General features: G+C 38.3%; 2 long non-coding RNA genes across 2 annotated transcripts; one reads left to right on the top strand and one right to left on the bottom strand.

Moving 5' to 3' along the window:
* Positions 1-12,504: 12,504 nt before the first annotated feature.
* On the bottom strand, positions 12,505-17,493 carry LOC110352972 (uncharacterized). The gene is made up of 3 exons (XR_003496997.3): positions 17,320-17,493; positions 15,985-16,119; positions 12,505-13,541 (listed from the first exon to the last, which is right to left on the bottom strand). It is a non-coding gene; the product is annotated as an uncharacterized lncRNA (long non-coding RNA).
* Positions 17,494-22,342: 4,849 nt separating this feature from the next.
* LOC106017552 (uncharacterized) lies at positions 22,343-24,320 on the top strand. The gene is made up of 3 exons (XR_002402845.4): positions 22,343-22,728; positions 22,833-22,925; positions 23,032-24,320. It is a non-coding gene; the product is annotated as an uncharacterized lncRNA (long non-coding RNA).
* Positions 24,321-27,036: the final 2,716 nt, after the last annotated feature.

Raw genomic sequence — 27,036 nt, 5'->3', positions numbered from 1 at the left:
CATTTTCATGCACATTTGAAAGAGCCCATGGTTTCTGAAGGGTTGGCACTATTCTGTAGGCTGTCAGTGGTATTACACAGTGAGTTCATTTCTTCAACTTCTTTAATTTGTCAAAAGAAAAAAAAGACAATTTATCAACAGCATCTCTAACCTTATTTTTATATTATAATACTCCCAGATGTACACAAACATCACATATAATGGGTATCACAGTCTCTCCTCTGTGGTTTTTCACAGCATATTGCATTGGAAAGAGAGATCTCCCTAATAGTGACTACAAAATTTGTGACTATCGGTATTTTTCATAGAAAGTCCACCCCTTACGTTTTGCACATAGTCCTCATCTGTAAACACATATCTGTATTGCAACATCATGCAACGTTTTATGATTTAAAAAAAAAAAAAAGACTAAAATGGATGTGTATTAGCCAACTGTTAATCATTTAAATGCATGTCAAGGCAGGCTATGCGTGGGTCTATAGAGATGCTCAGTGAGCCCAAGAAGGTGAGCAGAGCAAGGAGGAAAAGATCCTCACTTCTCCCTTTCCACTCCTGCATAGACCTAGCCGCAGACTCACAAATAGCAGAAAATGCCCACAGAGAGGCAAAAAATAAAACAAACAAACAAACAAAAACCAGAATGTATTTAGATAGGCATGGTATAATTATCCAAAATAAACTGTAGCCAAGAAACTGGGCTGTAAGAAGGCCTTACTGCAAGGAAATCTCAGAACACCAATAAATAAGAAATAAGACTTGAGACTCTCCTTAAATATTAATTTCTGAAGTTCAGTGCATTGGGCTATGAAATGCCTCATTAAGGCTTTCTCTTGTTGTTATCAATACTATGTTTTAAAATATGTTGGAGCTTTGTTGATCTCCTTTAACTTGGTAATAAATTGGTATCACTGTATTTTGCCTTCTATTTCAAGTAAATATGGCTCTCATTATAGTTGTAGTGGTATGTATTTCTACTGCCAGTATATTCCCCACACATCTAGCCAGGACACTCCATCCTGCCTCATTTTGCTGCTTAATTATATTTAAGTAACATTTCCCTTTCCTGACTTTCCCTCACTCCTAATTTGCCTGCTTCCAAGTCAGAGGTATATTTAATTTAACAGCTTGTTTTCTCTGAATTTCCCTAGTTGTTGCCCCATACAATAAGGCTGTATTGTTATTTTATTTCTCGAAATCATATATTAGGTTTAGTGCTTTAGGATTAAAAAAGCATGACAGAGAAAAGGGAAAAACTGGGGGCAAGGGCAGCTTTCAGTGATACTCTATTCAAGCAATTCAAACTTTTCAAGGCAGGTATAATAAAGAGCAATTCACTAGAGGTTATCTGCAAACACTGCCTGAGCTCTAACCTTAAGAGAAAATCAATACAAATTTATACAACAGGCTGATCTGGGGGGCTCTTCAGCATAGTCCTGAAACCCATAGTTTGAAGACCTAGAAGACAGCAGAAGTGTGGTGGAAATGGGGTGCTGCAGAGAGACATCTTCATGGCAGCAGATCACCTTCCTGTCAAGTGTACTTCACATTTGGCAAGCCTGATGTTTCTAGCACAGAAGGGCAAATGACGCCTGCTTTGAGCTGGGGCTGTGCTCTAAGGAGAAAAGATTTTCAAAATGTCAGCCAGCATTTTGGAACCTGGAATTTCCTTCTGAAAGACAACAGAGCACTACAGAGTAGCTCTTTTTCTTTTTTTTTTTCTTTTTTTTTTTTTTTTTTTTTTTCATAGTATGCACAGACACCTGCTATTAGATGATATCTTATGGGTGGCTTCATAGGAAGCTGGGCAGGCCAGCTCGGTGCAGCACAGCCTGCTGCGTGCTGGGGCATTGCTGGTGCTGCCAATGGGTCTTGACTCTGTCTGGGAATTAATCCTCTGGGCTCTGTCATGAAATATGCCCAGAATCAAAATCAGTGGTGGATAAGCTATCCAAGGTGGCGGTGAGAGCCCAAATGTCTACAGTTAGTGCAAAAATTTTACTCACCATTCATATCAAGCCTTCAGAGCCGTAACCTTTCCTGAAGAGGTGCTGGCAGGGAAAAGCCAGAGTGTCATAGAGCACATCATGCTGAAGGCAGCTGCAGAGTATCAAAGAAGCCCTGCAGTCTAGGAGCTTGCTTTTAGAAGAAAGAAGTTTGGACAAGGAGATTTTGACAAGCCTGGCAAAATTGTGTTGACTCTCTCCCTGATCTTTTATTCTTCTCACTGCTTTATGCAGATGTAAGTATTAGAAACATGAATGCAACAGCTAATCAAGGCTCCCAAGACTATTCTTCTAAAATCAGAGTTTGTTTTTCATTACTTACATTTAGATGATGTTGCTAGAGTACAATGGTGAAGAGAGAGATTGTTAAAGCTTATTTGGTCTAAGAATTTTGATGGAATTAATGCAAAGCAGTCTCTTGCAGGAGATTGAGAGTCAGGTCAGGTATCTCCTAATGTAAACGCCTACAGTTTTCCACAGCTAAAGTGAAGTGCATTCAGAGCAGCAGACACAGCACTGTGGAGTTGTCACTCATGACAAGAGTTGATTTAAATGCAACACTATCAGAGTAGGCACAGTTCTGGCCTCACACTTTCTGGAGAAGCTAGTAATAAGTGAAGGATTAAAAAAATATTTCTCCCTTCTTCCTGCGTTGTTACTTTTCTTGAGGAAGAATCTCTATTTAACAGTAAATATTAATTATACATCAGTAGTTATAATATATGAAGCATGGGAACACATTTGTATTGAAAGTGTTCTTTGCTGAAGTGCAGGACACAGGACTGGGGTTATTCTTGCCCTGAGGTTCCTGATCACTTTTCTAAGGGACGAGCTGCAGAAGCGGGAACCTCACTTCCACCAAGGTCAAAGGGATAGCACTGTGCCAGTATTTTCTCTAGCTTTCTTCCACGATGTAACAATGCTGATTTATCAAAGTAAATAAACAGACTGATTCAGTTCCTGACAGCATGATGATTACTTTGGAGAATGACTAACTGAAATGATTTGTTGGAGTATCTCACTCTGCAGCAGCAGTTCAGGAGCATCAAGGAGATGGGGCTATGACTGATAAGAGACAGAACATAATTTCAGGTGGGGTCACAGAGAAGAGATATTCTTCTGGTTCTTGCATGCTTCTTTTGCCTCTATATGTCAGATGACAAAAATTAATTTGCTGTCATCAGCTAACACCTATCCAGTTATGTTGATCTGGTCTAAAGACATCAACATTAGGAAGCAGTGGAGGAGAAAAATGATTTTATAGTCTAGAGTGACATTAACTCACACAAGAACAAAATTTTTAAATTAAAGTATGTGTTATTCAGAAATGTGTAGAACATTTGCAACTTTTCTGGGCTCAAAATATGAACTCAAAACATGTATTCCATAAATATTAAAAAGCCAAAAAAATCAAGCCCCAAAACCCCTCCCCGACTGGGGACTTAGTCAGAGTTTTACTGTAACTTTTTAGAAGTAGAAACCTGGATGTGTCTGTACACTTTGGAGACAGTTCCTGACCTGCTTTACCTTGCTGCATGCTGAAATACTTGGATCTGTTCTACAGCACAAGATATGATCCTCCAATTGCCACAGTAGCAGGAGATATCCTGTGAAAAAGCTAATTCTGTCTACAGTTTAATGCTTTGCAATTTTATATCCTATCTTGTATGATAAGTCATAAATGATGGATCTTGGAAGGAACAAGAAAGGAAAGCAATGAGAAGATTTCGCCTGCAATGTTATTGGTAAGCAAGGGTTTAAATTCTGTCACAAACCCACAGCCCTGACTTTTCTTCTCCACGTCCCTTCCCCCTGCAATACTGGAAAGTGTTTACAGACAACTTAATTTTACCATCTGGAGATGGAGTGTGTTATGCAACAACCAGATTTCACAATTTTTTTTATTTTTTTTTTTTTTAATTATTATTATGTCTCTGCAGAATTGTCATTATGACTTTGCAATGGTAAATAAAAGGCCTAGTCCTATCAGGGTAGGTGGGAATTTTATTTAATTTGTAGAAATGGAACTAAAACATATTAGGGCCACAGATGGGTGAAGTGATGTGCACAGCATCTAAAGAGCCCTGTCAAATACCTCCTTCAACAACTGTCAGATAGAAACAGTACTAGAGAGACAGAAAATCAAGTTACTTTGGTCGAATGTGTTATTTCATGAAGGTATCATTCTGCAGTTCTCCATTAAGTAGACAGGACAAGCTCTTGAAAAATGATAAATACTTAAGAAGCATTTCAGTGTAAAAAATTGCAAATAAACAATTTTTCAGACACATATCATTCACCACTCCAGACTGCATAAGACTTACCCTGTTATATCCTCAAGTTTTCTGCTGGGTAAATCCTTCAAACTGAGAACTGCAACTAACCATGAAGTGATAAGCAATAAATTACATCAGGTATATACTAAAATTATCTTTTAATATACACATAAGTTATAATAAGTATAAAGGTATTTTAATACATATGCAAGTATCATTATAGTCTTGTTTTTTCTTAGAACACTGGGGCTGCAGGTAAGTCATGCTATGAAGTAGTGAGCTGCTTTCAGGACAAGTTGTGATGGGCTGGGTGTTGCTTTTTAAGAAAATGCTTAACTGATGTGTCAGAGAGCCTGAAAGGACAAATGTGCCCGAAATAAAGCTGTAGATCCCAAACTTCTAAAATTGGGAGAAGTCTGAATTGGGATTTGGATCCCAGTTTTGCAGTTGATACTTATTTAAATGCAGAGGAAAAACAAACATACAAAAACCAACACTTTCCCTACATGCAGAAAAAACAGGGGGAACAGGATTAGAGGCCATTGGTTACTTAAAGCCAAGAATCTTTCAGATCCAAGGTACATATCCAGCAGATCAGTGTAAATAATATCAGTCCCAAGTTTTGCAAAATCTGTCAGGTTTTGGTTTTCATTTCAGACTTGACACACTGTTCATAACTGAAAAAATTCTCAAATCTTGGTCAATTTTGCTGTAGTAACTGATCAGCAGAAAGACTGCTTTGTGATTGTGCTTTGAAATTGCCATAGCTTTACATTTTACATTTTTCCTTTTGACATGGAAGCAGGTGAAGCCTAGTGTTTCTACCTGAATATTATTCATAGGGTCTGTGGGTTTTGAACCTGAAGAAAATGCATAAGGTTATGCGAGAACAAACATGATTTTTATACCATTGGAAATAAGATTTTACCTTGCTTCAGCAGAAATCAGGGATCTAACCTTTTTCTCCTGGAAAGGACAAAAGAACACTACTTAGTGGCATTAAAAATACAATGTACTACTGACAGAAATATGTCCAAACAATTCTGCCTGCAGGATGTAAACAAGCCCTGTTCGAGAGTAAAATCTTTCCCTGTCTACCTCCCCATAAGTTTTTGGTGTCCAATTCTCTATCAGTTTTCTTAGAAGACAAAGAAAGTCATAAGATGAAAGGAGTGTGTTGACAATAAAAGCAAAGCTAAAGAACTTCAAACCAAAACACTTGAAAAGAATACAAAAATGAGAGGATTGTAAATACATCTCTAATACAGCAAAGAATTCCACCTAAAGCCTGAAATAAAGCACACCAGAGCAACTGGAAATATTCTGAGAAATGCACAAGGGATTTTTGACTGGGTTTATGATGTCTAAAGCACTTGATGTGAACTTCTACCTTGTGCTTTTGATACGGACAACCCAGAGGACTTTGATAACTGCCTGGAAAAAAGCCACAGTATGAATCTGGAAAGATGTCTATTTTAATTCTTTCCATTCTGCTCCCTTAGGCAACAGCACTGCTCAGTATCTCTGAAAATAATGCCCTGCAGCTGCATGTTGAGGTCTACCTTCCTCCCAGCTCTGCAGGCCTGAAGAACATGGTAGGAACACTGCCACAAATCCAGCCAGGTTCCTCACTGCCATAAGCACTTTCACTGAGGACTGGGGCAAGGTGAGCATAAAAATTTTGTGTGTGGCAGCGCTGTCCTCTGGGGCTGGTGCCATTTCCTCTCATTTCTGTATTCTTTTCATTCACTTCTGCTCAGTCCTGGTGCAGAACAAGGCAAGCCCAAGAGATCATCTAGTCCTACTGCTTGGCCACTTCAGGGCTAGCCACAAGTTAAAACATACCATTAACAGGATTATCCAAATGCCTTTCAAACATTGAATGAAAACTTCAGCCTGGAGCAGGCTGTAGCATTGGAGGAAGTGCAAGAAGGCAGGGGGGCAGAAGGTGAAACAAAAGCCACACAACTATGAGTGCTCCTGGGCCCTGAGTTTTGTCATTGACCAGACTCAGAAAGTCAGTGAGCTGGAGGGAAGATTTTTGTTTCCTTCCTCTGGTTACTAACTGTCTACGTAGCGTGGTGTCTCTGAGACAGGCTCCTGATGTAGATATTCACGTGGCACTGCCCAGCACAAAGGGATTGTAATTCCCTTGGCTTTCTGTTTACTAGCAGATAATAGTAAAATAAGATAAAGTGAAACACTGATACATTGTGTGGGCAAACCTTTTGTACAGACTATATACCCAATGTTATTTATCCCTCTTTTCCAAAAGACTTTCTGGGTAAATTAAAATTTAAATTTGTAATCCTCAGATTTTCCTCATGTTCCTAAAATGACTTAAGCAAATAGTTTCATAACTGTAATATATGAAGCTTAGTTTTTTCTTGTTTATTCATTAATTTTCAACTTAGTTGCTTGTGTTGAGTCACATTCAATAATTAGCATGAGTAAATTAGCTTTTACTCTGTGACAGTTCTGAGAAGTAAGTTGAATTAGTACTCATGTTTACTGCAAAGATTTTCTTTGATGCAATGTACTTAACGTTCTCATGCTATTAAAGTGACATTAGTAATGCAGACTGTCCCAGCAGAAATCAACCTGTGAAAAGTAGCATAATGCAACAACAAACAACTAATCTTTCTTGATTCCAGCTGAAATCAATGATTTCTCAATGTGGCTAGCATCAGCAAATGACCCTCCTTCACTGATGTTAATTTCTTTTCAATGTTACATTGCTTGCTTGATTAGCTTTTAAATAGTAGTACCAGAAGCCATGCTCACTGTTTTGTTGTTGTTGCTACATTTAGATTAGACATTGCTGATTTATATTTTATAAATATTTTTCTTGCATTCACGTCTGTTGCTGTGCCAGAAACTAGAAAGATCACTACCTGATCAAGAAAAAGGTAGCAGCATGGCTGCTGAAATGTCTTAATGAGTATCTGTGGAACAAACATCACTGCAAGAAAGGCATTGAAGTCACAGTCTCAGAAGAACTTGAATGAGTTGAAAAAGATTTGGTTCATGTATCCTGATCATTGATTTTACTAATGAAAAAAGTAATGTGGTTGATAGTAGACCTGTATGAAAAAGGAACATACTGCTGAGAAGAAAATGTATCCACCAATATCTGTAAAAATCTGTAAGAAAAAGATATTTTTATATATATAGCAGAAAAGAAATAAGAACAAATAAACAGAAAACCAGCTTTCCAGAGGGAAAAAAAAAAGAAAAGCTTTTCTATCCCCAGGAGGATTAATAATTGACATGTAGCAGCTTCCGTGGTTGAACAGCCACCAAGCAGATGGATGGATATGATTATTCTCTCTCATATATTTACTAATGGAAAGTTCCCAGTACAAACATTAACATAGTATGAATTGCTTTATGCTCTTGAGATTTTTAGTTCCATAAATATTTTTGGCAGCTTAGCTAAGGAGATATAATTCTCTGGACTTTACTTTATTTCATACTTTTAAAGCATACTTTTTACATTTCCCACAGAGCAGCACACTGAAATCACAAAATGCAACTGTTGCCTCTTCTCTGAGAACACTGTTTGTACTACTTTATTCCCTTGCTGAAAAAAATGTGATATTTAAGAATTTCCTGACTTCACTTGCCCATGTAGTATAAGAACAGGATTTCATAAAATTGTCTTGATCTGATATAGGGGCCTAGCACTTGTACTAAAGTTATCTTTTCTACAGTTATTTTTTAATCAGTAGGACAGCACAATTTAAACATGTTGTTTTGGGAACCTTAGATGACATGTGATAGGACTGATCACTAAAGACCTGTTTTGAAACACTGACTATGTTTATTTACTTTGAAAAGAACATAGGATCTGGGATCAGATTTGAGCAAGTTTCACAGCTGCAGCTGAGAACTGTTACCTCTACAACTGTTACCTCTACCTTTAAAGAATAACCAATGACCTAGACATTTCCTATTCCATCTTTTTCATCATGCATGAGCTTTAAAAAAAAAAGTCTCAGTTTTAACAGACTGTCTTGAAAGACTTACTGCTGCACATACTGTGTGTATTTTTATAACGTTCCTGACAATTTGCACTTTCTCTTGTACTGTAGATTATTCTGTGTTGGTCTATGCACAGGTAAATATTCTTGTCCAGTCATTTCCTAGCACATATTATTACTTTTCAATCAAAAAATATATTGTGAAATTCCAGAGCAAATTGCTTCCAGCTTTCAGATTGCTTTCATGGAAACCTATACTTCCAGGGGGAACTACAGAGATTTTCCAAAATTCTGAACTCTTTGGCATCGCACTTCCCCACACATATTGTTGACATTAAAAAAAAAAAGAAAAAAAAAAAAAGAGAAAGATATTCTTCATTTCATTAATTGCAATGAATTTAGAATACTGGTTATGCTACTAAAATCAATACAGATATTATCAAATATGATCATTTGTTTAAAAAAATAAAAAAAATAAAAAAGAAAAGGTTTCAGATGACTAGCTCAAATACCCTGATAGAAAAATGAATTATCTAACCCTCTAGCAATAGAAGCCTTATAAAACTATGGGCAACAGCCTGTACTTTGACTCCAAATCTCAGGTGTATAAACACAAATCACAAGCCTTTGGTCGGTAAGCTTGTTGTTTTAAGCTTGTTGTTTTCCTCTTACTGGCAGCAGTGCTGATAAGAATCCCTTCTCAGTTCTCTCAGCCTTCCCACTATGTCATTCCCTCTTTCAATAGCCAATATATTTGGAAAAAGTTCCTAAGCTGTGGATTGGAAATAAGTTTATAAATATACAGGCACAGTGTGCAAGGGTAAATTCTACTCTATCTTACATAAGAAGACATGAAGCTCTTTTCTTTGGTTGTATCCACCTAGTCAAATTACTTGTCTTTGACAGTGGTCAATACTAGATGGATAGGTAGACCAGACACATACAGGTCCCTCTCCTGGGGTACATCCAACTTCTCTAGTGACTCACATTATGATAGCCTCATGTGGTAGAGATGATGGCACCTAGACAATTGCCCATCTTCATTTCTCTTCCTCCAGAGAAGATGCTAGTTCCTTCAATCTGTCTTTGAAGCAAACTTCTTACTCAGTGCATCACCCTTGTCTCCCTCATCTGCCTTATTTCCACTTGGTCCCATAGGAGAAGACACATTAATATGAATTCTGAGCTATAAGGAATTGGCATGCAAATATATATATATATATATATATATATATATATATATATATAAATGAAATACATTTCACTAAAATCACATGTGCAGATTGTTCTTCTATTAATATAAATGTATTTTCTACTTTTACATAGCTCAGGGTAATGCATTAATGCATTACTGGCTTTATAAAGGGTGACTGTCCTGAAGATAAGAATCTTAAGTTTATAGCCTGAACAGGAAAGGCCAAGATTATGCTGTAAATAATTTTTATGTTTACAAATATCAGGATATAGAATAGGGCAAGATTTTTCTTCCCTCCCTCCATCTTGGAAAGTAATTCATTTGGTAAGGAGCTATTAGTCTGGTATTGATTGAACTGTTTTTTCCTTCTTGATTCCCTCTTCAGCCCAGTGTTCTGTTCCCAAAACATACACTAGTGGGGAAAGTTCATACCCTAGAAGGTCAGTGCTTCATGTTTGGCCAAAGCAAAATCGGGCTATTAAAATAAAATGTCAAGATCATTTTCTTTTTAATGATCTATCACAACTGGGCACGGGACTTCAGACAGGAACCGACTTCAAAGCTGGTAAGAAATGTAATCTCAACACAAAGATACTGCTGTCATATTATTACTTTCAGATACTTTTCATGAATGTAATAAGCATGATATGAAAATACATGGGGAAGTGTTATAATTATTGATTTAAGAACTAAGGAAATAGTGAATCTATGATCACATGAAAGTCAGTTTGACCCTCAATAATTGGAAACTATATTGCAAAAGCAGGAAAATATGAGAAAAAAAAAACACTCAGTTTCAAATTTCTGCATTTCCCTACTTTTAATTTTTGTTGCTGTACTGCAGTAAACAAGTGCTTTATCTGCATTGTGCCTTGATATTGCTGAGGTTAATGAGTACCTGAAAGAGACCTTTTGTTGTTGTCAGTCAAGTAATCCATCTTAATAGATTCAGTTTTAATTATTTTTTCTTACAAATTTTAGTCAGGCCTTTAACTCATAGCAAATTTAAATACCTTTTCTTTTTCCAGTTCTGGGTTAGATTGGGTTTGGTTTTGCATTTTTCTTTCTTTTGACTGAAGAAGGAAAAAGGACAGTATGACAAAAATAAGATAACTGCAAACCAAGGCATTTTCAATTTTCACCTTGCCTCTGTGTTTTTTGTTCTGTAATAATCTGTGTTCTGGTTTTAAATAACTATATATCAATCTGTGACTGCAATGACTAGTGGCTGGATGGGAAATCTGTCAACCCTATTTTTTGCTAATTCTTTAGAAATGAAATGTTAAAGGTACTAGTATAATTTAAGCAAATGTTTTTTTTTTTTGTTGTTGTTGGTTTTTTTCTGCTGTAGATAGAAAATTGGGAAGAAAACTTTGTTTCTCTAATTTTCCTCTCACATATCACATATGCAATTGTTTCTGAGCTAGTAGCAGATCTAACCACTGTGTTACCTTTCCCACATTCAAAAATCTTGCAGATTTATAATCCCTTTCATTTCCTGCCTCTTAATGAATGGATTTTGTATAACTGTTCATTAGTGTAATTGTTGTTGATTTTTATTTTTTACTTCATTATTTCTCCAACAAAACTTATGCCACTCTTACACTGTGAGCAAAACAGAACAAATTAATTTCAGCACCTGAGAAAACTGTGTCTGTAGGTGAGCATAAATAACAAGTAAGAATTTCCTTGCTTTAGAGTTTTTGCTAATGTTCACCTACAAACAGATCTTACAATGCCCAAAGATACCTTTTGGAGCTATTTAACTGGCATCTAGAAACATCAAGGTCTTGAATCTTCATAAGAGGTCTCTTTGACGAGACAGTTCACGCTATCAGTGTTCTCTCAGCCCTAATTTGCTAGAAATGGACTGAGAACAGCAGAGAGCTTTGTTGCGCTGCTAACAGGTTTCAGGAACTACCTGCCTAAATGAGAGCTGAAATAACAGTCCTGAACTGAATGGCTCTAATGTTAATAATCTCACTTACTCATCCCTGTCTAATTGATAGCTTAGAAATAGCTACTCTAAGAGGAGCTAGAGCATCAAGCAAGTGCCATAAAGAGCCCCTCCATTTCCCTAAAGGCTTGTTATATTTTTCCCACTTGTTTTTGATTTACATATCAGTCACAAAGACACTGGTGCTGATTTCCTGAACAACTTCTGTGCAACTTAAGAAGAGCAGAAAGGATGGTAGAGCTGGAATAAATGCAGACATTTCAAAGCTTGAATATGAATAGCTGGGAGAGCAATAAGACTAGGATATATAATAATCACTTTATGTTAAGAGATTCTTAAGCTCCTGTGACATATTTCCTGTGCAGTCTGAAGTTCTAGCATTAGCCTCTAGTGGAAATGTTATATCAGTAGCTGAAGCTCTATTAAGAGCCATGGGTGTTTACTCTTTGTCAATAAAGACCAGTCACAAATACCATGAATTTTACATCATTACTATTTTTCATCTGGAGCAGGGGATTTAAAGTTTATGAATTGGATTAGTTTATGCATTTCTAGCAAGGCCATTACAATAGTAAGCAGTAACAAAGTTCTATATTCTGCTCTTTACTTTATGTCTATATTTTCTCTATTTCTTTTCTCTCTTTTAATTCCATTTTCAGTAACTTGTTCTCTTGTTATTTATTCTGTCTCATTTACACGCATTGTGCTCTGTGTAGTTATCTTTACTTTGGTATCACAGTCTCAGATCCCATACCAAACTTTCTTTCTAGCCAGCAACTTATTCCATTGCCTCAAAATGATCAGACTTAGGTGAGGAGGAACTGAAGAATGGAAAGAAAGAATCAGCTATCATCTGTTCCATGCAGCTAAAATTATTTGAAGCATAGTTAACATTGATATGTATTAAAATATAAGATATGTATTAAAAATCAAATGTATCCCTACCTAAAATATACATGTATATGGGTCGTTTGTTAATCAGGGATTAAAAATTCAACAACATTCATCAAAACAACAACATTCATCAAAAGTGAATAGTTTATTTCAAAAAACTATCACATATTACAAGGATATTGTCAACCCCATGGTCACTGATCATTGAATATAACATTACTTTTCAACTTTGAAGCCTGGTATCAGATAGAAGATAGTATTGGAAAACCAAGATACAGAAGAAACACTGTCTCATGTAAACTTTACAGTATGTCTTCATTATGGGATTCCTCACTATAGGAGAACAGGGACAGAGAGTGGTAGTGGTGAAAAAGACTGAAAGACTGGAATAATTATCTTCACCAGTTATGCAGAGCACCTAGATGCAGACCCATAAATGTGTATTGACTGGGCTCTGGGAGAAGTGTGGCGGATGACAGTGCCAGAGCAGAATACTTTGGATTTGATTATGCACTCCTTCATCTCAGCGGTGAGCACTTCCACACAAAAACAGCCCTGCTGACTTCAAAGGGCTGTGCTGGGTGAGAAAAGACTCCCCACCAGGAGCAAGGTTAGTGCAGCCAGTCAAGCTCACGTGGGGGTTCCTGGCAATGTAATTAAGAGTGACTAGCCCAGGCTCCTGGGGTAGGAAAGGCCACTGGGTGGTGAGGAAAGGCCATCCAGGTGCTACATGAGGACTGACGGGCTTTGGAGAAGACTGAGCAGAGGGGCTAGGATGGAGATCACTAATGGTCTCACAGGTATGTGGGTGGGATTGGAAGAGGTCAGGGGAAACTTCATCCTCCTGGAGGAACTGGGGGTCAGTGAAGTCTGAAGGGCTCTGAGCAGGATGAATGAAAGGTTTAAGGGAGCTGTGGAAGTCTGGCAGGGCAAGCAGGTCTTATTCACTTTTTTTTTTTTTTTTCCTCTCTCCACCCTTCTCCCATGTCTCACCATGCCTCTTTTCCTAGGATCATTGCCTGCTTAATTTCCACCCTAGAATTGGAAGCTGCACACCTGTCACCCCTTCCCAGCACCCAGTCCCACTCAGCCTCACACCTCCACCCTCCACTCCTACGAGACTCAAGGATCCCATTGCTTCACTGCAGCCAGGACCTCCTCCGTCTGCTGCACCTTCTGGGATAGAGGAAGGGAAAGTAGCTGGGCTGGGCTGCCAGGTGGTGAAGTCTGACCCTGGAAAACAAAACTTTCCATCACCATGATCTCTGAAGATAAAGCCATGGCAGTGATGTTCACTTATGCTAGGAAGGTCTGGTTCTACTGCAGTTGCTGCTGCCCCACTCTTTGGCCACTGCTTTAGCAGCAACGTGCAGAGAAGAGAGCTTAGTGAGCAGGGGGTGAGGATGGGTGTAGGCAAGAGCAGCCTGCCAGCCGCTGTTAATGGGTCATTAATGTCAACAGAAATCAATGGGAGTTGCTCTAAACATGGGGTAAGCCTAAGGGTAGCAATATGAAAACCTGTCAATCCTAAATGATTTTGCTCTGTATGATGCTTGTGCTTAATGGGTTGAATATAATTAACAATGCCTGGGTGTCTTCAATATATATATTTTTTTTCTATGCAGGAATGCCCAGATTAGAGGGTCTTTCTGATGTTACTAAACACCGTACAAATTTTATGTTGCTTTGTGCTGAAACATCTTTGCTCAAGCAAGGTCACTTCTGTCTGTGGAAAAGCCTCACACTCCAGTGTGCTTCACAGAATTCCTCATGACCCAGACACTGAAAGGTATTTAGATTCTTTTACAAGGAAATGAGCACAGAAGACATCAAGGCCCCTAACTCCTAATGATTCACAGATACATTTTGAAATATCTTCAGATCAAAAAGGCCAAATCCACCAAGGAACCTAAAGCCTACTTGTGAATCAAGATGTCTGCTTGCAGAATTAAATTACTATTAGAAATTTCAGACGTTCTGACTAATTGCTTCCTCATCCCCGAGGTGCTTAAATTCTGCTGATTTGCATCCATAAATGGTCCCTCAGTGTCTCTCGCTGTTTGGCATTCACAGAACCCTGGCTATGCCAAGCAGCTTCAGATGTATTCACACACTAGATCCCCCCAAAGTCTGTTAGATTAGTCATTCTCAGACTGCACGTTATTCAGACAAAAGAGAAGTGATGTGCAATTTCCACAATAGCACTTTGCTGAGGTAAACTAGTCCCTTTAGGAGGCAACTGTTCAGTCCCTTCCCCTGTAGGACTAGAACAGGTGTTGGAGCTGCATTTCTCATTACTCAAGTGAATACTTGAACAACACGTGCCAGACTGAGATGCTCTCAGGCTCCACGGCAAGTCTGGGAAAACAGCTGCCTTGGGAGGGATACCATTTAGGACTTGCCCATCACCTCACTTTCTGATACTTGGTTGACTTGATGCCTCCTGGGATTTCCTTCTAGGTGCCCAGTGGGGTTGCTATTCAAGTACTGTTTAAAAGATTGGCTTCACAGAGCTTATTATTAAGTTTTCCAAGTCCTTCTCCAGGCTTTTTCTCCAATGGCTACTTCTAGCACTTTGGCTGCCTGAACTCCTAACTGCAAAGTTTCTCGGCCTTACTTCTCCTGGGCCAACTAGACCTGGATGTGCCTAGCGCTCTCCTGATCCCCAGGGTTATCTGATGCAGCTACACTAGAAGCCAGCACTTCTTCCTCCTGCCCCCTTACAAACCGTGTGACATGCAATGTGGGAAATGGTGCTTTGTAGCAATGCTCAGCACCCTGCATGGTGGGCATTTAGGGCTTTGCCCTCAATACCTGTGGGATTTGGCTATCACCTGTAGAAGCTGATAAGTACTTTACTGCTGCCAGTAGGGATTCATCATCCCAGTAGGGATGATGAATTAAAGCTTACTGCCACCTACACTCATAGCCCAGCCCACTGATTATGTAAGCTGAAATCAATGTGCCAGGCGATGAGCAGTGCACATAATGTGCCAGCCTTTCAATTTTCTCTGCTGTAGAGGCAATAACCTCTGGCAGAGAGAAAAGACAGGCAGCTGCGGATGATAACCTCTCAAATTACTCTAACATGCATTTGGAAGAACTATACATCTGAATCCCTAAATACAGATTCTTTGCCATGAAGAATAACTGCAAGCATATAACAGAGTTTTTCCTGTATTGCAGACTGCTAAAGGCAGATGGATCATTCACTCTTCACAGAGGGACAATCAAACCTTTAGATTTGTGGCTCAATGCAGTATGCCTAAAATGAAAATGATAGTGGTCACCATTAGGATTACTAAATGGGATGACAATTTAAAGATCATAATCCTTTCCAGAGGCAGCTCTTCAGTGTCACATACCATAGGCTGGGCACATATTTCTTGCAAGTCAACCAGCCTATAGCCCTTCCTTTTCTCATATTCACTCTTTTGGGTTGGAACAATTGACCACCCCCTGCTCAGCAGTCCAGGGAATGGCTTTTTGTTCTTCTGGCCAAGGCAAGGGCTGATTTCTTTCTGGATACAGGATTTTGCTTTGGAACCATTTCCAGAACAACATGCATTTGCTGAGGGGTAGAGTTATCTAACAGCATTTTGACCTCACAAAATTTGAGTTTTCCTGTAAAAGAGAAATATTTTGTTCTCTGCATGAAGTGCATATATAAGCATACCTATGTTTATAAAAATGCATTGTGAGGCCCTGAAATGATGCTCCTTACAGTAGCTTAACATCTCTTGTCTGGACGCAATGGTTCTCTGAAAAGTGTTCAGGGACTCTTTAATTTGTTGTCCCTACTGTCACAGACCTGCAATAACAAGGTGAACATAAGTAATCAATAACTAGTAATTAGTATAGCTCAAGAGAAAACATAACCCTATATAGGTGCGGTACTAAATTACACTAAGTAAGCAGTAATACTTCTGCAGGATTATTTCTATTATTTCCTCAATATCAATGTTGTTAATATTTTTATGTATTCCCCCTTTAAATCAATGGAAGATCTCCTAGAACTTCAATTTCCTTGGGGATATAGCCTTAGGAGGCTCTTCATGTGTTCCAAAATTTACTACAATATCAGAGGTGCTACTTTAGGACCAGCCCAAGAAATAAGCAACATCAGTGTTTCAAAGATTGTTTCATAGCTCTGAAGTGTTAGAAAAGTGTTGACTTAAATGGTGACTTGAAAAAAACTACCTATTCAAAAAAGGAATAATAAAATAAAAGGTATTACTATTCAAGCAGCTACTCTATTAATTTCCAGCTACAGTATACTTTTCATACTTTTTGATCCAAGTACACAGAATACAGTATATTTATGCATTTAATGAATTCTCTGAGCTCTATGCTCAGGAAGTCTGGATTAATTTATGTTGTTTGCATTCCATTTTACTTATAATTCATTATAGTGTCAGGCAAATACCATTCTTGATTTTGCTTGAAATTACTCATTTCTTTTAGGGTTTCACCATGTTTTTGTACAATCTTTTTAAAAGGCCACCACTATCTCTTGACTTGTCTTTCCTGGTATCTAAAGCATTTCTGTGATGATGGACCCGTTAAATAAATTGCGTGACAAATGAAGCTAAGACAGTGGGAGTTCAGCCTGAATATAGGCTACTAGACAGGCAATTACAGTGTTATGCTTAACACTTATCATTTACTTGTTTTTATTTTTCCTGTGTAAAGATGAAGCAAGCTATTTTCATTCTTCTGAGAGTCATTTTGATTATGATTTGAAGCATTCTTCTCAGACACAATAAAGTGCAATAAGCGGTTCTGATATGTTGCCCAGTCTGGAGGAATTGGTTTTGTCTCCTTTTTTATAGATTTTGATCACCTCCATATGACAAAGAGATAAAAAGTACTGCCAAATATCCCTGATTCTGAAAAGGATAAAAAATGCCCTTGCTGAGTCCAGAAGGGCAAGCCCATCCTCCAACAAATATAGTATATCCCAAAGGCTGGAAGGACAAGCACAAATATAAAATAAATAAATGTATCTCACCTCTCTCACTGCTTGTAGCTGTAAATGTCAGTCTGAGCCCATTCCAAAGGCACACATTCATAAAAATTTCTTGGGAGGGGATTAGGTGCAAGTCTGGGATAGATCTGTGTAAATCCAGAGAACCTCTGCTATTGGCATTTATCTCACTGTATGTCTCCTTTAGTTTCCATTATCATTGCTGAAACAAATGACAAATACTACTGTCTACAAAGGGAAACTGCAACCAGGAGGATGAGCTGTGTAAGGGAAGAGTAATTGATAAGGGGATAAGGTGTTATCCCTAAAGCTTGGCTTATCAGTTCTCAGAGCCCACACATAAAATAGACTTCATCTCCACTGGGAGCTTGAGGACCTGCTATGAGTCCACATCCAGAGGAGGACCAGAGCACTGCAAGGCAGTTTGTAGAACATGTATTTCATACATTTTGCTGCACCTTCTTTTAGGGTGCCTATTTAGGTACCCTAAAAGAAGAATCAGGGAAATGGCCCAACTGAATTCTTAATGCCTCTCAAGCCTTGCAGAGAAGAGTCCCTGAGCAGAGGAAGCTGAGTGCAGCAGCAGTAGGTTGGCAGCTTTTCTGGAGTATTGAACAGATTGCTTCCGCATGCAGAGACTGTGTGCTGCTTGGAAGTCCTAGTAACCCTGACCCAGCGCAGATTCAGTGAGCTTCTCTGACAACCTATAGCAAAGACTTCTTTCAGTTTGTCTGGCCTGTGGAGACTAAGAATACATTTATTATTTCAATATGAAAGCTGCACTTTGCAGTAATTTGGGAAGGTAGTATAAAATTGTGCCATTTTCTACCAGTGAAGCATTTATAGATGGCTTGCAAAATACGCTCACTGACATAATTCAGATCTGTCTACTGTGCTGTTGCTTCTGAAGTCAAGGGAATTAATATCACAGTGAAATTGCTAGAAAGAGCAATGCAAGATTATTAAGAGAAAGATCTTGCTGCAACTTTATCACTATTAGCTGAATTTTTGTAAATTTCTAATTTAGGAGTAAAAATTTTGTTTTAGGTTTAAAGTTGTTAGAAAAAATGTCAGCACTGACATGAATTCTGCCTATACAGCTGAGTCTAATTTTGCAAAGTACCTAACATCTTTCTGGGTCTTGCTCAGATTGTAAACATAGAAAAGACTTGAATTAGGACAGTTACTTGAACATAAAAGATTAAGGTAATTCATAGTCAGGACAGCACTTTGGTGCATTTTTAGTAGTACACCTGATAGGGATATTTTCTTCAACTGGCTTAGAGCTATGATGCACGGTATTGCAAATCCTGTCTTCAAAATTCATATAGTTGGAAAAACATCAGACTTGTTTAAAAGTCATATGATTTTAAGTCTTGATTTTTTTTTTTATTTACTTTATTTTTTTTCTTTAGGCTACATTTCTGAGCCAGCTTCAAACTTTTCTATGAGATCAGAAGAGCTCAAGATGTACTCAAAATTGAAAATGGATGTTCCTCTGCAATTTCTCGCTGCTAGCATTTGGGCCTTGAAGAGAAAGCATTATCAGTTGTGATACTTGGAATAACATTACAAGAATTTGTAAAGTTGTCTCAACCTCTATCTAAAATTAAGAAATTTCAGATTTTAACTTTTTCCTCAATCTAGAAGCAGAAAGAACTGGAAAAAAAAAAAAAAGACAACCATTTCATATATATGCACATATGCATATGTGCATATATGTGTATACAATATGTATGTTCAGAAGCAAATGATACAAAATGAGATAGTCTCAACAATCACAGCTGGCTTGGCTAATTGTCATTTATAACAGAACTATTTGTTCACCTCCACCTTCACTCCCCAAAAGCTATTTTTAGACGCATCTTTTATTTCTTTTTTCCAAGATGCACTGACTGTCTTACCTCATGAGGGAAGGAGATCAGCTGTAAAGAGGTACATCATTTTATGGCTCACGTAAGAAAAAAAATATGCTGTTTGAAAAAGCCTGCATATTTCTTCTATCATTTAAAGATAAAGTAAGAATAGTCAGAGACATGTAGAGAGGATAGGACAAAAGGAAATCAAAGGAAGGAACATGAGGATTACTGTACAATGGATATATATTGACAGACTGAGAAAATTGGGGCTCAGTGCTCATGCAGAGAGAGAAGTAAGAACCAAGTTTCAAACTGATTGTAAAGGTGATACAACTCTGCTGATCTTTCCTTAGGTTTCAAGCTGGTATTGCCACTGTGGACTGAATCAAGAGGTGGAGCTATCCACCACTTCAGGAAGCTACTGAGGTCTCTGCAATGATGGTTTATGGGACACAACTATGCTACAAATTCTGTCAGTCAGTCACACAAGAGAGCCTGAAAGTTAGTGAGCCTCCAAAGGTGATTTAAATACTGGATGCTGTTGAAGCTTCCCTAGGGGAATACCAGCAAGGGTATTTGTCACTGCTGATTCTGAGGGCATTTGTGAGCAAAGAATGTAAGGGATAACCATTTTGGCCTCTACAGCACTAGAGATGTAGCTGCTCTGCCTCTGGATTTGCTCCCAGACAGCATAACATTGTTTAGTCTCATATTTCATGGCATGATTTAGCCCTTAATTATTTGGGCTGGCAACAGAGGAAGATTTATGATTACATTTCTGAAACATATAGTGCAGAGAGAGAACTGAAAACAGAACCGAAAAGTTGAGCTGTGCATCCCAGTAGCCTTTATGCAGTCCCTCTTGAAACTGAACACAGATGGGGAGAACTGCTGCTGCTGCCTCAGCTGAGTTCGCCGTGAGGGGCAGAAAATGCTGTGGGAGTGTTGCAAAAAGTTTAGAGAGCACTGGTTTTCAAATCAGGATTCCTTACTTGATACTGGGATGTGAGTCTCATGTGCTAGCAATGGGAAATGTCAAGCCACTGAGATCAATCAGACATGATCAGAATTACGATTTGATTGTCTAGGGACAATGTCAGCAATGTGTTATAAGAACCTGTCAAACATGAAAATGAAAAGTTTCTGCCTTGAGGCACTGTTCCTCAACAATCTCCCGTTTATATTATCCCAGATTGCAATGCAACTACATCTTCATACACTCTCTATACACCCACCAAATTTCACTGTATTTGAAATAAACAATGGATTTTAGAGCACCTTTAAACATAGACAAATTCCCACCCTTAATTATAGCACGACTTTTTTTTTTTTTTCTCTGTGGCAATAATAGACCAAACTAAGTTAAGGCTAATGCAAGCAGCAGCAAACGAAATTTAAAAGCAGTAAGAGCATAACTGATGTTGGTTTTTACTATTGCTGTTATATATAGGGACACAGAAACTGTAAATTATATGCAGAGCAAATTGCCAGCCATTAATTCAAATGGCATCTTTTCACACATAACTAGTCTGTGAGAGACTTTTTTTTTTTTTTTTTCCCCATTATTAGCTATTTGCTCTCTTACTCTTCAGGAAAAAAGGAAAAGAAAACAAAAACAAAACAACATCAACAGCAACAAAATACACTAAACATCATGCTTCAAACTTTCACTCAAATAAAGCACATTTACAGATGACATGATATGGCATTCTTCTCTCTGCATTGTGACACAGCAAATGTATATCAAAACTGCAACCCACAACTAATTGTCTTGGGACGTGATACCTGATGAATATAAATAAGTAGACATAAGCATGCCTCAGAACAATTTTTGAAAAAATAGCTAGCTATACGTAACACAAATATTTTCTTCAGTATTTTCTGCAACAGAAAATCACCTTCTGGTTGAGGGGTGATGGAAAGCTCATCATTTTTTTCTGCTGTTTCTCTGAACTGGGAGAAGGAGCAAGGAGAAATAGAGAAAAGCAAAGAGGCATTCTGCCGTGCAGGGTATTTAGAGCTAGATGGGCAGTGAAAGAAAACTAAGTATGACAGAAAGGGGTAGGTGAGGAGAAGCTACCACATTAAGTTCCTATGAAATCCTCAAGATGAAAGAGAATTGCTGCTGAGATGAATGGCACAGTGGGAGCAGCTCCAAGAAGCTTGAAGTGCTCCTGATGGCCCCAGAGCTGGCACCACGTGGCCAGGGGGTTTTACAGCCTCTTGGCCTTTTGGTCCTTTAAAAAATGATTTAGGCCTCAAACCGTTATTAGAGCAACTCCTCATTATTGAAAACAATGATTTGCTCATTATGCAAAGTACAACAGTCATGCCATCAGAACACCTGGGAACAAAATCCAGCTGTATAAATTGGACTCTGATCCAGAAATTTTAATGAGAGTAACAGAATGTGGTCCTAAAAAAATACACTCATTAAAAATAAAATTTGTGTTATGTGCCTGCTTGTTTGTAACTCATTCTCTTAGCTCAGCATATTTCTCTTATTTGAATAGATTTACATCATTTTAAAGTTCTATAGATTTATACTGATGATCCAAATCTAAAGTTGTTTCTTCAACTCCTATCCTGACACAGCCAAAAAAGCACACACACACAAAATCCTGCCATTGATAATTACCACATAGTTCTTTCAGTTGAGAAATATCCCACATCATTTACTGCCTACTGAGATGCAATCAAAATTAAATGGGTGGAAATAACTCTGAAGTGGCAGCTTTAAGCTCTACCAAAGGAGTGCAGGGTCTTATTTTCATGACAACAGAGAAAATGGCCTTCTGGGTCAAACTAATCATCCGTTTCACCTCCAACAGTGGCAATACGAAATGCTGCTCCCAGAAAATTTGTGATCCCTGCCCCTCTGCAGTCCTCCTCCTGGTACCCCTCCAGCACCCACAACCCTGATGAGGATGGCAGCGAGCACATTCCTGCCTGTGCCTTTCAGTATCTTTTTATGGACCTGCTGCCCTGGAGTTTGTCTGCTTCACCTTTTTTTTCAGCTTGTTGACACTATGGGTTTCCACAGCCTCCTGTAGCGGCAAATTCCAGAAGGTAGGGTAGGTATATCTGTGGTATAAAACAAGTATCTTCCTTCACAGATTTTAAACTTCTCTCCAACTACTTTCAGTAAGTACCCATAAGATACCATAGAACTTGGCAAATAACAATTCTGTATTGCTTTACTCACTGCCTTCACGGTTTTGTAAGCCTTGACCCTCAAGCCTTTGGGTGTGGGAGTGGGATAAGATCATGAAAGTCACAGGTGTTTCGGTTTTGCAGCTCCATCCCTTTAATAATCTTTCTTGTCTTTCTCTGCATCTTCTCAGATTTCTCTATGTCCTTTATAAAATGTGGAAACACACAGTGTTCAGGATGTGAATGCACCAAGATTTTGTTTTCTATTTTGCTCTTAGCATCTGTTCTGAGAGTACCCAAAACTTTGTTCCCCTTTCTAGCTGCTGCTGCATTTGAAACAGATGAATTCAGAGAGCTGCCAGCAGCAATGCCCATTCTCTCCATCCTGAGCTGCAGCTGCCAGTTTGCAGCTCAGCACTGGGTAAGTAAGGTTTAGATTATTCTCTCTATGTGCATGATATATCTATGCAGAAATTCATCTACCAGTTTTTGCCACACCCACTCAGCGCTGTATTGCCTTTCTAGGGCTCCTTGCCACGTGTGTGTCATTTGACTCCCTGAAGCAGTACAGTTGTATCTGCAAACTTTGAGATATTTCTTCAACATTTCCTTGTGCAGGTAATTGATGAAGATCTTAAATAATACTCATTCCCTAAGAGGTGCTGTTACTAATTCTTCTTCATCCTGAATAGCAACAATTAATCCCTTTGCTTTCTACCTGCAGGCAGCTTTCAGTTCACCCAAGCATCAGTCTCATGGCAACTTATTTTCTTCAGTAGTATTCTGTCAGGAACCTCGTCAATGGCTTGTTGAAAACCCAAGTAAAATATACCACAGATATATGGATACCCTGTATAACTTCCAAAAGCTAGTGAGGCAGGATTTCCCTTTACAGGCATTAGTAAGCCCAGTGAAGCCCACCACTTGTGTGTGGAAATGGTAGAAAATCCTCTTTGGGTGATTCTGTGCTAATCCAAGTGTTGGCAGCTAGAAGCTGCTTCTGAGCAACAGGAACCTGAGAGGGATGGATCTTTCTATATAGACTTAATACTTAGCAAATCTATCTAGGGTGAAGAAGCTTAGATCAAAACAGCCCAAGTGAGGGGATGTTAAGAAGTCTGCAATAAATTGAAATATATCTATTCTGGATAGACAAAAACAAAATACAGTGCCTGTAAAAGCCTTCCCAGCATGGAAACCCCCTCGTATATTTAGTTTAACCCCAAGACTCTTTTTGACCAGTTTTCTGCAGGAGGTGAAGCTACCGATGGAAAGCAGACAGCAAGGCTGTTGTCAGACATGATGGTGACTCTGGATCTTGACATGTTTCCCTAACATGTTTTTAAATTGTGGAACTTGTGCTGAAGTAGTGCTCAACACCAAATTAAAGTCCTGTTTCCTTAAAACAAAGGTGAGCAGCAGGATCCAAGCCCTTGTTTTAAATTGGCCTTTCTTGCATGACTGTCTTTAAAATTTCCAAAGTATAACACATGTATAAACTTCTTTGGAAAATCTGGATCAAATCTGGAACAAATTTATAGCCCCCACTATAGGACTAGCAATTCTATTTGTACAGCATCAGAAATTTGTGGTGTCAGCTCACATAAGATGAAAAAAATAGTAATAAAATAAAGCCTGACATATGGAAAGATCCCCCAAACCTGATTTTTAAGTTTATGCCTGTTTTCTCCCTTTCATTAAGCTTGGTATTATCTATTATATTTATTCATGATATATCAGTGGTTGTTAATATGGACCCTCTGCAGTATAAATGGATATTTTCCACAGAAAGGTACAATGCAAATTCTTCTTGCATTTATATACATAAATTATTAATTATATTTGACATGGGAATTATTACAGAATAATGTTTGTTGATACAGCACACTATATCCCTGCAATCATATTTATAAATGTGCAATGTAGCATTACTGCATTGTTCTACTGAGTTTACCAGAAAAACATCACAGACCTGTGTTATCTATATTAAAGACATGTTTTTCTTATCTATAAGCTTGACCTATTCTTTCTACTATGCTTTGTAAACATTCACAAGGAAGCATAACTAACAAGGGGAATATTTTTCCTCTAGTGTATGTTAGTACTTTATTGTAATATTGCAATAGTAAAACTATTGTAGATTTTCTTAATAAACTAATTTGGACACCTCCAAATAAATGTTGATACAGGATTTAAATATGCTCAAGAGGCACAAGCCTATTGTACTTAATAATAAGGTAAGAGGTGATGCATTGTGGATGTTATGAGTCACTGCTGTTGCAATGGATTAAACCATGGGCTTATCCTGCCAAAAGAGTTGTTTGTTTGAGTGTGGTGGAGCACTTTTTGTCTTCAAATTCATTGACTTGTTGCCCTGTATTGCAAAATACATCTGCAGAAACAATATTTGATACATAAGGCTGCTTCCAAAATGAAATGTTTTCACAGGAAATAGAGGGAATGGTAGAGGGAAGACACAGAAGTGTATGTTTAAGCTAGAAGGTGTTGGAATTTCTAAGAGAAATAGGCTCCAGGGTGGAAGCTCCTGGAGGCACCCATTCCTAAGTGGAGATTTCTTTAAAATAAAATTAGCATTGTGCAGGTCCTAGTTATCTCTCTTCACAAAATCACACTGTATGGCCATTTCATAAATGGGTTACTCCAAGAAAACAAGCCCACCATCAGTGTTACCTAACTGATGACCTTTTCTACAAGGGTTACCTAACTGATGATCTTTTCTACCTTCTTTTCTGCAAGGTGGAAATATCTCCTCAATTCACATTAACCAAGGTATTGCTCAGTGGAAGACACTGCTTTCTTAGGGCCTACTTTCAAAGAAATATAAGAGCATGGAAACAATTCCTGACTGGAATTTCTATACCAGCAGGTACCGCTGCCTAAAAATCCTGTTCTGCCCTGTCCAAACCTGGTGTGAATTATACTTCTGTTTTCAATGGGAATACAAGAACACCTTTCAACCCCATGTTCTTCTTGGGAGCCAAGGCTTGCTTAGCAGCCCTTAACATTTCAAGGAACAAGCTGTAGGTCATATGCCTCCAGGCATAAGGTATTCATAATGCCAGATGACTCTAAAAGAACAAGAAAATTGTTTGCAAGCAAAAGCTAAATCTCTTTGCACTGCTATTTTTTTTCTTTAATTTTACACTATGCAACCAAAAGCTGGCCTGAAAATATATCACAGAAGTTCCCAGCAGCAGCTCCTACTTATACTTGGACTTGTGCAGACGTCAGGAAGATTTGTGCTTATTTTTTACTCAGCAATACTTTTCTGTACTATGCTCTGCATATTTCATAGTTTGACTTGTACTTGTAAGATCTGAGGGAATGATGTAAGCTATTGGAGCAAATCCATTCTAGGGAGAAGCAACCGCTTGATATACAGAACTTACTGATTTATTTTTATTTTTTTTTGTCTTCTTCCTTGACACAGGAATGTCTGTTCTGTTCTGCTGCTGAACAGTCAGAAATAATACTTACCCGAGAAACTATCAAGTACAAGCCTCTGCCAGAGTACAAATAATTTAAAACTTTGAGGTTAGGATTTTCAGTAGTGGCTGAGAAGACAGATACCCAATTCCCATTACGTTTAAGGGAAAGCTAATTTCCTCAGACTGCTTCAGAAAACTGCTTGTAGGTTAGGTTGTAATGGTCATAACTGACATTTAACTACAGAGTATAAGATAAAATGTCCTGGACTGCTTGGAGAAAAAATAAAGCTATTTTCTTCAATGCCTCTTCCTTTTGACTCTGACAAGTCAAATCAGTTAAACAATTGACTTTTTCATAAAGTAAATTTTCTTTGAAATGCCACAAGGTGGTAGAAAATCTAACAGAAATTACTCAAGAGTTCATCTTTATTCCTATTAATGACATTCACTACTTTTCCACTAAGTAGGCCAGATACATTTGCACTATAAAGAACTGGACTATAATGCTAAAAACATGCAAAACTATGTGGCGATTCATCCTTGCTGAGGAGAGAAATGAGGTGGTAAAGAAACAATGTGCCAAATTTCACTCTTAAATTTTATATTGGACCATAGATAAAGAGGAAGATAAAGAAGCTCCCCCTCCCTCTCACACAGAGACACTAACACAATTTTCTTGTTTTCTGATGGTGAACAAATTGTGCTATTAGAAGAGAGAAGAGTGCGTCTGATATCCCCAGGAGGGGAGATCAATAGCAGACACAGAAGCAAGTACAGAAGCTGTGGGTAAGATTAAGTTTGGAAGAAGGTGACAGGAATGAAAGAAGATGGAAATGGATGGGAGTGTCCTGACTGATAGGAATCAAGGCTGGAGGGCAACTAGGATCACAGAAAGCTTTTGGAATAAAGGGGAATGAATTGGTGAGAGACACAAATGAAAATTTCTGTACATAACAGAAATAACAGAAAAGCCAGGGTGAGACAGGATGTGTGGAGATCCACAGAAGCAGAGTGGTCTTTAGTAGACAACTCTGCTATATAATCTGTAGAGAAATCTGCTTTTTATGAGTCTCCACACAGCTACCTGTTGACAAGAACATGTGGCATTAACTTTGTGTAATGGCAGATCTATCTAAGCCTGCCATCATCTACATGGAAGTTGAGGATAACTATCTCAGATGCAAACACCTCCACCATAGACAACTGCACACAGCCTCTTGAGATGCTTTGACATCTCCGTGAGAGATCGTATATCTCTTACCGTTCTCCAGGATGCTGAG

Source organism: Anas platyrhynchos, chromosome 4 (genome assembly GCF_047663525.1).
Source record: "Anas platyrhynchos isolate ZD024472 breed Pekin duck chromosome 4, IASCAAS_PekinDuck_T2T, whole genome shotgun sequence".
Taxonomy (NCBI): Eukaryota; Metazoa; Chordata; class Aves; order Anseriformes; family Anatidae; genus Anas; species Anas platyrhynchos.
Note: the sequence above shows the minus strand (reverse complement) of the source record. Positions and strands in the feature narration are given on the sequence as shown.